At 41.9% G+C, this 12,236-nt stretch overlaps 1 protein-coding gene and 1 pseudogene across 1 annotated transcript in view; one reads left to right on the top strand and one right to left on the bottom strand.

Annotated features, from left to right (window-relative positions):
• SLC10A6 (solute carrier family 10 member 6) overlaps nt 1-12,236 on the bottom strand; it is a 75,143-nt gene that overhangs the window by 47,769 nt on the left and 15,138 nt on the right. The gene's annotated exons all lie outside the window — the stretch shown is intronic.
• LOC129491601 (large ribosomal subunit protein eL6-like) lies at nt 9,631-10,179 on the top strand (annotated as a pseudogene).

Below are 12,236 nucleotides of genomic sequence, written 5' to 3'. Positions count from 1 at the left end.
CTTTATATTTTTGCACTATCTGCTATCTTTGAAATGGCTGGCAATTACCATTTTTATAATTGAGAAAAAAGGAACTGAAGGAAAAGGAATAAAAATAGAAGGAGTCATGGTTATTTCCAGTAACTCCTACAGGCTGATAACATCCTGATGACTCCATGAGGAGCTGGACTGTTGAGATGACTCAATTGTCTTTGTTCTTAGGATTTTACAAGGGAGCCCAATAAATACCGAAGCTTCCAGTAAGAGATGCCTGCAGAAAATGAAATGCAAGGACATGAGGAGAATGGACAGGCCAAGTCAGGACCTGGAGAAGGGTAGTAGATGGGACTGCAAAGTGTTTAGCCTGAAATGGCACCTGCTCCACCTTCAGGATAAAATGACCAGAAGGTAAAACAAAGTATCCTGTCAACAAAACTAACTGGAAAGACTTGTTTACCCTGCACAGGTAGCATGCTATTTATAGTATTATTTGTGGTCCTTTTCCCAACAACCTTTTCTGACCGCAGCTCATCAGATCAGATGTTATTAAACTTATAACCATAAATTCTCATCACCTACATAAATCCTAGAATTATGAGAAGAAAATGTATTACAAGTTGTAATAAATGAGATTAATGGGGTTTGTCAGCCATGACAGCAAATTACTGATACTGATTTTCTATGATAACTGCCATTTGTTGAGTCTTTCCTAAACATATTATCTAAGGACCTGTCACAGGGTCTTCCATGTACGAGATCCCTTAGGTAATTCATTTCCTTCTCCCAACAACCTTATCAAGTAGGTATCATTATTACCTTCATTGGCCCATGAGTGAAGAGAGGTTGATTGCAATTAAGCAACTTACCACAGACTAAGGTAGTAAACAGCACAGCAAGATGGTAGAGGTTGACTCCTGAGCCTATATTATATATGAAAAGTAAAATAATAAAAGTTCATGGGTTTCACTTGTATAAAATATTATTCTTGCCACTCAAACTAAACCACATCCTGATTACTACTACTCACTTTGCCAACCCTAAACCTTTAATTCATGTGCCTTTCAAGGTCTAAATACAGGTGCATGGAAAACATGTTAACTGGCATTCTGAAAGAGTAATATCCAGGCTGAAAGGGTAGTGTTTTAATTTACAGGTCTGAATAACTTTTATTTTGAAGTAATTACCTGATTAAAATATTCATGATCCTAAATACAGAAAATATTTCCCAGCACTCATCCTAGGTTCTAAACTACCTTATAGTGGCCTCCCTAAAAGAATACAAAAGCAAAACAGATCCTTCACCACGTCAACCAAGAGCCCCCTAGAAAGGAGATGAAACCAGAGCAAATGAGACATTTTTCACTAATAGTAAAGTGGTCATTTATCCTTTCCTTATACTTTCTAAATAGAAGTTCAACCCTAAGGCCATAACTACAAAGGAACAGCAGTATTTTTCTTCATCCTCAATTGCTAGGCCAGGAGGATATGCACCTAACACTCTAGACAAAACTAATCTGAACAAAGAGTGTTGTTGAGCTCAAGCATTTCTTAGGAAAACTAGAGATCAATCCCAGGCATCTGGTTTAAACTTCCAGCCTTCTCATCTGACCATTTCCAGCTACTATGCCTGGGGCATTTTAAGTGCTCAGTAAATATTAGCTATTGTGGTGATCGTTGTTATTAATAACATCTGTTTCATCTAACCCAGAAAAATAACAATGTCAGGATCAAAAAAAAAAAAAAAAGGCTACTCTTTTTCTCCTGCTTCCAATTTTCTGATTTGTTTTCCAAAGCCTTTTGTTAGTAAAACTTAGAAATTTCTTTCAAATACTAAAAGGGTCATGAGAAAACAAAAAATATATATACTTATGTGATCTCATGATAAATGAAGGCCACCACTAGGAAATAACTCTCCTCTTAGTTTGAAGGAAGTTATGTCAGCTATTTCTACTACTTGTGTAAAGTAATTCCACAAACTGCAGTGCCAGAATTCTGACACTCCCCTGGGTACACCTGAGTTTTGATGCAACAGAGCACCTGGGAAAGGAGGTGGCAGTGCAGGTGAACCAGGCTAGGAAATGTTTGGTCATTTGTTGGGTTCACAGTATGCTTGTCTTACCTGTTCTACATAGTTGGTGAGAGTGGGAGAGTAAATTTAAATTCCAACAGGAAATAGATATATGGTGAGCAATCTCTAAAACAGTAAGAGAGAGGGAATTTTCTTCTGGCGCTTGGAAGGAGTTAATTTTATAGAGTTAATCTGATGTAGGAAAAAATGGCACTTGCAACTGAAGTCTACAAAGGTGACATCTACATTTGAATGCTGTGAAAGTTTCAAAGTGAAAAGCAATCTTTTAGCATGGAGGTGGATGATTAGGAGCAAAGGCCCCGGTGGCTCAGGCCTCTAATCTCAGCACTTTAGGAGGCTGAGAGGGGTGGATGGCTTGAGCTCAGGAGTTCGAGACCAGCCTGGGCAACACGGTGAAACCCTATCTCTACAAAAAATACAAAAAATTAGTTGGGCATGGTGGCAAACGTCTGTAGTTCCAGCTACTCGGACGGCTGAGGCACAAGAACCGCTTACACCTTCCAGACAGAGGTTGCAGTGAGCCAAGATCATGCCATTGCACTCCAGCCTGGGCAACAGAGACCCTGCCTCCAAAAAAAAAAAGCAAAGGAGAGGGACTGCCACTAAGAAGAACAGTAGGAGCCTATTAGGAGAAAATCCCAAAATAGAGCCTGAGGCTCCCAGTAGAATGGCTTATACAGCTTGTTCCTTCTCTAGGATTAATTCAGACTAATATTATGCCCTTTGTTACAAATACAGAAGACTAAGATCACTAGATTCTTTGCTTAAACACTGCTGGTGGGAAAGTAAATTAGTACAACCTCTATGGCTAACAGTAGGGAGATTTCTCAAAGAATTAAAAGTACATCTACCATTTAATCCAGGAATCTCACTACTGGGCAACTATCCAAAGGAAAAGAAGTCATTATATTAAAAAGACAACTGCACACATATGTTTATCACAGTACAATTCACAACTGCAAAGATATGGAATCAACCTGTGACCATCAACTGATGAGTGGATAAAGAAAATGTGGTATGATATATGCCACAGAATAGTATACAACCAAAAAAAAAAAAATCTTTTGCAGCAACTTGGATGGAACTGGAGGCCATTACCGATGGAAATGAAGTAACTCAGGAACAGAAAACCAAATACCGCATGTTCTCACTTATAAGTGGGAGCTAAGATATGGATGTACAGCGGCATGCAGAGTGGTATAATGAACATTAGAGAATCAGAGCAGGGTGGGGGGTAATGAGGGATTGAAAACTACCTATTGGGTACAATCTACACTATTCGGGTGATGGGTGCACTAAAAACCCAGACTTCACCACTATAAAATTCATCCATGTAATCAAAAACCACCTGTACCCCTAAAGCTATTGAAATAAAAAAATTAATAAATAAATAAAATTTAAAAATAAAAAAGGCTGGGCATGGTGGCTCATGACTGTAATCCCAGCACTTTGGGAGGCCGAGGGGGGTGGATTGCTTGAGGCCAGGAGTTCAAGATCAGCCTGGCCAACATGGTGAAACCATGTCTCTACTAAAAACACAAAAAGTGCCAGGCGTGGTGGTGCCCACCTGTATCCCCAGCTACTCAGGAGGCTGAGGCAGGAGAATCGCCTGAATCTGGGAGGTGAAGGTTGCAGTGAGCCAAGATTGCACCACTGGACTCCAGCCAGGGCAATAAGAGCAAGACTCCATCTTAAAAAAAAAAAAAATCACTATTTTTTTTTTTTTTACAGGTTTTAGGACACTTGCTGAAAATGGCCCTGCTGCCCAGAAGGCCTACTGTGGCCCAGAACTGCCAGATATTGGATAGGGAAATTTATCTTATTCCAAATTTTAGTATGGGGCCCACTTGCCCCTATACAAGCCATGTCTTCAATGTGAGCTTTTGCAATCATAAAGCTGATGTTTGGATGTCCTACTGTTTACTCTTTGGTATTACTGCACATTTGGTCCAGATCCTAGACAAAGAACAAGGGTATCACATTTTTGGTGCCCGTCAAAACTCTAGCATCCAGTATAATTGATCAGAATTGTTGAGAATTAGGGTGGAATGTGGAGACCAAAATAACAAGGATTCTGGTGGGGCCAGGGTATATGGCTTTGGGCCTTGGATTCAAGAGGTAGGCTGGGCATTTTAACCTTGAAAATCTCCAGAGATTATTTCTGGGTAATAAGACTCAACTTTACAATTGTGCAGTTGGATTTTTAACTATTATGACCCGAGCAAGCAGTTTAAGCCCAAGAAACTAATCACTTGGGATATGAGATTCTCACTCTGGTCACTGAAGCTATGAAAGCTCTTCAATTGCTGGGGGTTTTTTTGGGTTTTTGTGGGGTGGGGAGGTGTTTTGTTTCGAGACAGTGTCTTACTCTGTCACACAGGCTGAAGTGCAGTAGTGTGATCATAGCTCACTATCACCTCAAATTCCTGGGCTCAGGTCATCTTGAGTGCTGTTTTTAGAGAGAAAAGCGCATATTTACTGGGCCTGAAGCAAATTGTACATAAGCCTCACTCACCTTAAGTAATGTTAAGTTCTTTATCAAATACATGGGCCAGCAAGGGCCTTACTTAGCACAATGCTGGCTGAAAGCAGCCTCAGCAAACCCTGGCTACATAAGTACTAAGTAAGCAACACCTACTAGTCCCAGTAAGCAAGACATGCAGGCTACAGAATCATAGTGTGTTGTGGAAAAAAAAAAAAAAGCCACACATTCAGGCATCAGCAGGTCCTAGAGGCCGTAATGACAGCAGAGTGTCAGCAGGGTATCAGCAGATATCAGCAGGCCATGCAAGCCCCAGGTCAAAGGTGGACCAAACAAGTAACTCAAAAGCACAGGCTTATGGAAAATAATGAACTTTGAAGTGACAGAAATCTAGACTTGCATCTCATCACTCCCTTAAAAGTTGCATCACCTTGAGGCAGGGTGCAGGGGCTCACACCTGTAATCCCAACACCTTGGGAGGCTGAGGCGGGTGGATCATTTGAGCCCAGGAGTTCGAGACCAGCCTAGGCAATAAGGTGAAACCCTTATTTTGGCAAAAATTGCCAAAATTAGCTAAGGCAGTTGTGGGTGCCTGCAGTCCCAGCTACTCCTTAGTCTGAGGTGGAAGGATTGCTTGAGTCCAGGAGGTCGAGGCTGCAGTGAGCCGTGATTGGGACATTGCACTCCATCGACAGAGTGAGACCTTGGTCTCAAAAAGAGGGAAAAAAAAGCTGTGTCACCTTGGATAAGTTACAGATCCTTCACCTAGCCCCCCAGTTCCCTCAGAACTGAAAGAGAGATTTGAAAATGTACCCAACTAAACATGCACCTATAAGCCAGCCAGTTCTCTCCTGGAGGTATTTACTCCAAAGAAATGAGAGCATATGCCCAGATAACACTCACAGCAGCTTTATTTGTAAGCACTGAGAACTAGAAGCAACCCAAATGTTTATCAATAAGTTCCTGGATAAACGAAGTGTGATATATCCTGACAATAGAATCCTACTCGTAATAAAAAGGAACACACATACAATAACATGGATGAATCTTAATTACGCTGAATACAAGAAACCAAAATATAGTATATACTGAATGATTCTATTTATATAAAATTATCAAAATGCAAACCAATTTATAGTGCCAGAAAGCAGATCAGTGGTTGCCTAGAGGCTGGCAGTGGGAGAACAGTTAGAAGGGATGGATTACAAGGGGCACAAGGAAACTCTTGGGCCAATGGCATGTTCATTAGCTTCACTGTGAGGGTGTCCCACAGGTGCAGACACATGTCAAAACTCATTAAATTGTACACCTTAAGCAGGTGCAGTTTATGTCACAGCCAATTACACCTCAATAAAGCTGAAAAAATATGTGGGTCAAAGAATATATAAGAGAACAGCAGACTTAAACCCCTTGAGCACTCTTCAAAAGTGGCACCTTTTTGGTCATTTGTGTTGACTCACACCTGTAATCCCAGCACTTTGTGAATCGCTTGAGTCAGGAGTTCAAGACCATCCTGGGCAACATGGCGAAACACAATCTCTACTAAAGATACAAAAAATTAGCCGGGCATTACCAAAACAGAGATATAGACCAATGGAACAGAACAGAGCCCTCAGAAATAATGCTGCATATCTACAACTATCTGATCTTTGACAAACCTGACAAAAACAAACAATGGGGAAAGGATTCTCTATTTAATAAATGGTGCTGGGAAAACTGGCTAACCATATGTAGAAAGCTGAAACTGGATCCCTTCCTTATACCTTATACAAAAATTAATTCAAGATGGATTAAAGACTTACATGTTAGACCTAAAACCATAAAAACCCTAGAAGAAAACCTAGGCAATACCATTCAGGACATAGGCATGGGCAAGGACTTCATGTCTAAAACACCAAAAGCAATGGCAACAAAAGCCAAAATTGACAAATGGGATCTAATTAAACTAAAGAGCTTCTGCACAGCAAAAGAAACCACCATCACAGTGAACAGGCAACCTACAAAATGGGAAAAAATTTTTGCAACCTACTCATCTGACAAAGAGCTAATATCCAGAATCTACAATGAACTCAAACAAATTTACAAGAAAAAAACAAACAACCCCATCAAAAAGTGGGCGAAGGATATGAACAGACACTTCTCAAAAGAAGACATTTATGCAGCCAAAAAACATACGAAAAAATGCTCATCATCGCTGCCCATCAGAGAAATGCAAATCAAAACCACAATGAGATACCATCTTACACCAGTTAGGATGGCAATCATTAAAAAGTCAGGAAACAACAGGTGCTGGAGAGGATGTGGAGAAATAGGAACACTTTTACACTGTTGGTGGGACTGTAAACTAGTTCAACCATTGGGGAAGACAGTGTGGCGATTCCTCAGGGATCTAGAACTAGAAAGACCATTTGACCCAGCCATCCCATTACTGGGTATATACCCAAAGGATTATAAAACATGCTGCTATAAAGACACATGCACACGTATGTTTATTGCGGCACTATTCACAATAGCAAAGAGTTGGAACCAACCCAAATGTCCAACAACGATAGACTGGATTAAGAAAATGTGGCACATATACACCATGGAATACTATTCAGCCATAAAAAATGATGAGTTCATGTCCTTTGTAGGGACATGGATGAAGCTGGAAACCATCATTCTCAGCAAACTATCCCAAGGACAAAAAACCAAACACCGCATGTTCTCACTCATAGGTGGGAATTGAACAATGAGAACACATGGACACAGGAAGGGGAACATCACACACTGGGGACTGTTGTGGGGTGGCGGGGAGGGGAAGGGATAGCATTAGGAGATATACGTAATGCAAATGATGAGTTAATGGGTACAGCACACCAACATGGCACATGTATACATATGTAACAAACCTGCACGTCATGCATATGAACTCTAAAACTTATAATAATAAAAAAAAAAATTAGCTAGGCATGGTGGTGCATGGCTGTACTCCCAGTTACTCAGAAGGCTGAGGTGGGAGAGTCACCTGAGTACAGGAAGTCCAGGCTACAGTGAGCCATGATCGTACCACTGCACTCCAGCCTGGGCACTGGAGTGAGACCCTGTCTCAAAGGGGGAAAAAAAAAGTGGCACCTTTTCAACAATCTTTTTTAAAAAGTTATTAGAGACAGGGTCTCACTCTGTTGCCCAAGCTGGAGTGAAGAGGTGTGATCATAGCTCACTGCAGCCTCGGACATCTGAGCTCAAGTGATCCTTCCACCTCAGCCTCCTGAGTAGCTGGGGCTACTGGCCGTGCCACCACACCTGGCTTCGACAATTTTTAAAGTAATACAATCATTTATCCAACAAATACTGATAAGAGTGGCTACTCTGGGTAGGTATTATTGTAGACACTAGAGACAAAACAGAGAAACACAGGCAAATAACAAAGCAAGCAAATAAATAACTGCAGAGAGTGATGTGAGTGCTGTAAAGGAACTAAAACAAGGTGCTGTCACTGCAAGTGACTGAGTAAAAGGAAAGGCCAATTTCTCTGGGGGTGGTGGGGAGGTCCCAGGAGGCCTCCCGCAGCAGATGTTATTTGAGCCAAGTCCTCAACAATCAGGAGGCAGCCCTGCAAAATGTGAGGGCTGAGAATCTTGAGGAAAATAAGCAAGAACAAAGGCTCTAAGGTGGGAAAAAGTCTGATGTGTCGAAAACAGCAAGTAGGCCATGGTCTAGAGCCCAGTGGGGCTGGATGATGAATGGGAGGAATGAGGTCAGAGAACAAGGTGAGCGTGAGAAAGCACAGGGCCTGGTAGGCCGTGGGGAAGGGCATTACTCAGGGAAGTGACAGGATCTTTTTGGCAATAACATGACTGCCATTTTTAAAAGATCACTATGGCTGTCGAGGACAGACTATAGGAAAGTCAAAAATGAAAGTAAGGAGGTCAGTTAGGAGGCCTTCTCCATATTCCAAACAAGAGATCATGGAGACTAAGGTGAGGATGATAGAGGTAAGAGAGAAATTGATACATGTGGAATATATTCAGGAGGTAGAGCCCAGGATACTTGCCAATAGATTGGACCAAAGAGGAAGTGAGGGACCTGGAGGAATCACAGACGACCCCCTGGGTTTCTGGCCTAAGCAATGGAATAAAAATGGTGCCATTTACTGGAATGGGAAGATAACTGTTCTTAGAACTACAATGAAAAGAGTATATTATGTACAGTGGCTCATGCCTGTAATCTCAGCACTTTGGGATGCCAAAGCAGGAGGATCATTTGAGGCCACGAGTTTGAAGCTGCAGTGATCTATAACGGTGCCACTGCACTCCAGCCTGAGCAACAAAGCAAGACCGTGTTTCTAAATAAAATAAAATAAAAAGATGAAAAGAGGTTAGAGAAACCTCTGTCCTAGGGAAAGCAAGATCCTGAGATACAAACAATGAGCAAAGGGGAGTCTTTTTCCCTCCATACTTGCTGCTCTGTCAACTGATAGCGTAAGCCCTGCCTCATCAAGAGCCTGGCCCAGCCCCAGCCCCAGACTTTCTTCTCCTCCTGATATTAGAACTCTGCTCTGCTCTTTCTTGCCCCTTTCTCCCTTGCAGGGTTGTGGTAAGGACTAAAGAACATAAATAGAATGCCTAGAAGAGTTTCAAGTACATAATAAATTCTTGTTAATTTTTTCTTTCTTCTGTTTTTTCTTTGTTATTAGATAAAATGTTTTCACGGATAAAATTTTAATACACTTTGTCAACCAAAAATAAAACGATTCCATAAATTCCAATCATTCACTATTAAATTTCTATGCTGATGTTCTCACTCATAGGTGGGAATTGAACAATGAGAACTCATGGACACAGGAAGGGGAACATCACACTCCGGGGACTGTTGTGGGGTGGGGAGAGGGGGGAGGGGGGAGGGACAGCATTAGGAGATACACCTAATGCTAAATGACGAGTTAATGGGTGCAGGAAATCAACATGGCACATGGATACATATGTAACAAACCTGCACATTGTGCACATGTACCCTAAAACCCTAAAGTATAATTAAAAAAAAAAAAAAAAAGAAAAAAAAAAATTTCTATGCTGAGTTCTCTTTCCCTTCTTGCAAGATGGTGGGTGAAAAGGTTGAGAAGCCAGATCCTAAACAGAAGAAACCAGAAGCCAAGAAGGCTGATGCTGGTGGTAAGGTAAAAAGGAGCAGCCTCAAGACTAAAAAGCCCAAAAAGGAGAAGCCCTATTGCAGCTGAAATCCTGTCCTTGTCAGAGGAATTGGCAGGTATTCCCGATCAGCTATGTATTCCAGAAAGGCCATGTACAAGAGGAGGCACTCAGCTGCTGAATCCAAGGTTGAAAAGAAAAAGGAGAAGGTTCTTGCAACTATTACAAAACCAGTTGGTGGTGACAAGAACGGTGGTACCCGGATGGTTAAACATTGCAAAATGCCTAGATACTATCCTACTGAAGATGTGCCTCAAAAGCTGTTGAGCCACGGCAAAAAAACCCTTCAGTCGGCACATGAGAAAACTGTGAGCCAGCATCACCCCTGGGACCATTCTGATCACCCTCACTGGGCGCCACAGAGGCAAGAGGGTGGTTTTCCTGAAGCCGCTGGCTAGTGGCTTGTTACTTGTGACTGGACCTCTGGTCTTCAACCAAGATCCTCTAGAAAGAACACGCCAGAAATCTGTCACTGCCACCTCAACTAAAATTGATAATCAGCAATGTAAAAACCCCAAAACACCCTACTGACGCTTACTTCAAGAAGAAGCAGGTGTAGAAGCCCAGAAACAGGAAGGTGAGATCTTCAACACAGAAAAAGGGAAATACGAGATTACAGAGCAGCACCAAATCTATCAGAAAGCTGTGGACTCACAAATTTTACCAAAAATCAAAGCTATTCCTCAGCTCCAGGGCTACCTGTGATCTGTGTTTACCCTGACGAATGGAATTTATTCTCACAGGCCAGGCGCGGTAGCTCACGCCTGTAGTCCCAGCACTTCAGGAGGCTGAGGCAGGTAGATCGCTGGAGCTCAGGAATTCAAGGCCAGCGTGGGCAACATGGCAAAACAGCATCTCTACTAAAAACACAAAAAAGAAAATTAGCCAGGTGTGGTGACGCATGGCTGTGGTCCCAGCTACTGGGAAGGCTGAGGTGGGAGGATCACTTGACCCAGGAGACAGAAGTTGCAGTGAGCCAAGATCATGCCACTGCACTTCAGCCTGGGCAACAGAGTGAAACGCTGTCTCAAAAAAAAAAAAAAGAAAGAAAAAAAAAAGAAATTTATCCTCACAAATTGGTGTTCTGAATTTCTTAAGAACCTAAGTAAATAACTGATTTTAAAAATTATATGCCAAACTATTTTTCATTTAAAAAAATTACAGCACGCAGGCCAGGCGTGGTGGCTCATGCCTGTAATCCCAGCCCTTTGGGAGGCCGAGGCAGGTGGATCACTTGAGGTTCGGAGTTCGAGACAAGCCTGGCCAATGTGGTGAAACCCCATCTCTACTAAAAATACAAAAATTAGGGCCAGGCATGGTGGCTCACGCCTGTAATCCCAGCACTTTGGGAGGCAGAAGCAGGCAGATCACGAGGTCAGGAGATCAAGACCATCCTGGCCAAGATGATGAAACCCCATCTCTACTAAAAATACAAAAATTTATTTGTATAATTTTTTATACAATACGCCATAAAATTTGTATAATTTTTTATACGCCACAGACATGGTGGCACGTGCCTGTAATTCCAGCTACTCAGGAGGCTGAGGCAGGAGAATTGCTTGAACCAGAGAGGTGGAGGTTACAGTGAGCCGAGATCGTGCCTCTGCACTCCAGCCTGGGCGACAGAGCAAGACTCCATCTCAAAGAAAAAAAATATTACAGCACGCAATTCACTGGGGTTTAGATATCCGGTTCATTTTTTTCTCAAGATCTGCCTCTTCCATGCTGCCAGCCAAGGTTTTAGGCTGTTTGTTATCTCTCTTATTCTGTGTAGTCTCCCTGGATGAGCTCAAAGACATCCATGATTTCAGTTTTCATCTCTCTACTTTCCCTTTCCTGAGCAGCACATCTGTAAAACCCACTGCTACTGGAGATCTCCACTCGAGCGTCTCCTGAGAGCTTCAAACACCAACCTAATGAAAACGAAATGTATCTCCTACACGCCCAAGACAATTCTTCCTTTCCCATTCCCTCTGGTGACAGCATGTACCCCATGGCCCAAGCCCACAATCTAGAAGTCATCCTAGGTTCTTCCCTTTCATTCACTTGCATCCTTTTTCCTAAGCTATGCTGTGATTTCTACTTATTCCATGACTCCTGAGTCAGAGCCACATCATCTACTCCACCTTCACTTCCTTAAGTCATGTACTTTGTCACATCTGGATTACTGGGAGAGCTTTTCACGACAGATGGAGATAAAAAAATAAGCAGAAAAATAGCCTTGAGGGAATACACATACAATGCAGGGAGAAGAAATCTATTTTTTATTCTCACAGATAAGAAAAAATATAAGCAATTATGAATAAAACAGGTTACCTTTTACAAAGGAGAAGGGCAAGTATTCAGAGAAAAAAATAAAAATATAGTAGCAGAAAAGAAAAACTTATGGTGGTTGGCGGACAAAACTGAAAGGATCTCCCACAAATTGCAGCAAAAAGCAAAGGGATAAAAAGCAAGAGAGAAAAGATAAAAAATTAGAAGGCCAGTGCAGTACATG

This window comes from Symphalangus syndactylus, chromosome 10, assembly GCF_028878055.3.
Source record: "Symphalangus syndactylus isolate Jambi chromosome 10, NHGRI_mSymSyn1-v2.1_pri, whole genome shotgun sequence".
In the NCBI taxonomy this organism is placed as follows: domain Eukaryota; kingdom Metazoa; phylum Chordata; class Mammalia; order Primates; family Hylobatidae; genus Symphalangus; species Symphalangus syndactylus.
Note: the sequence above shows the minus strand (reverse complement) of the source record. Positions and strands in the feature narration are given on the sequence as shown.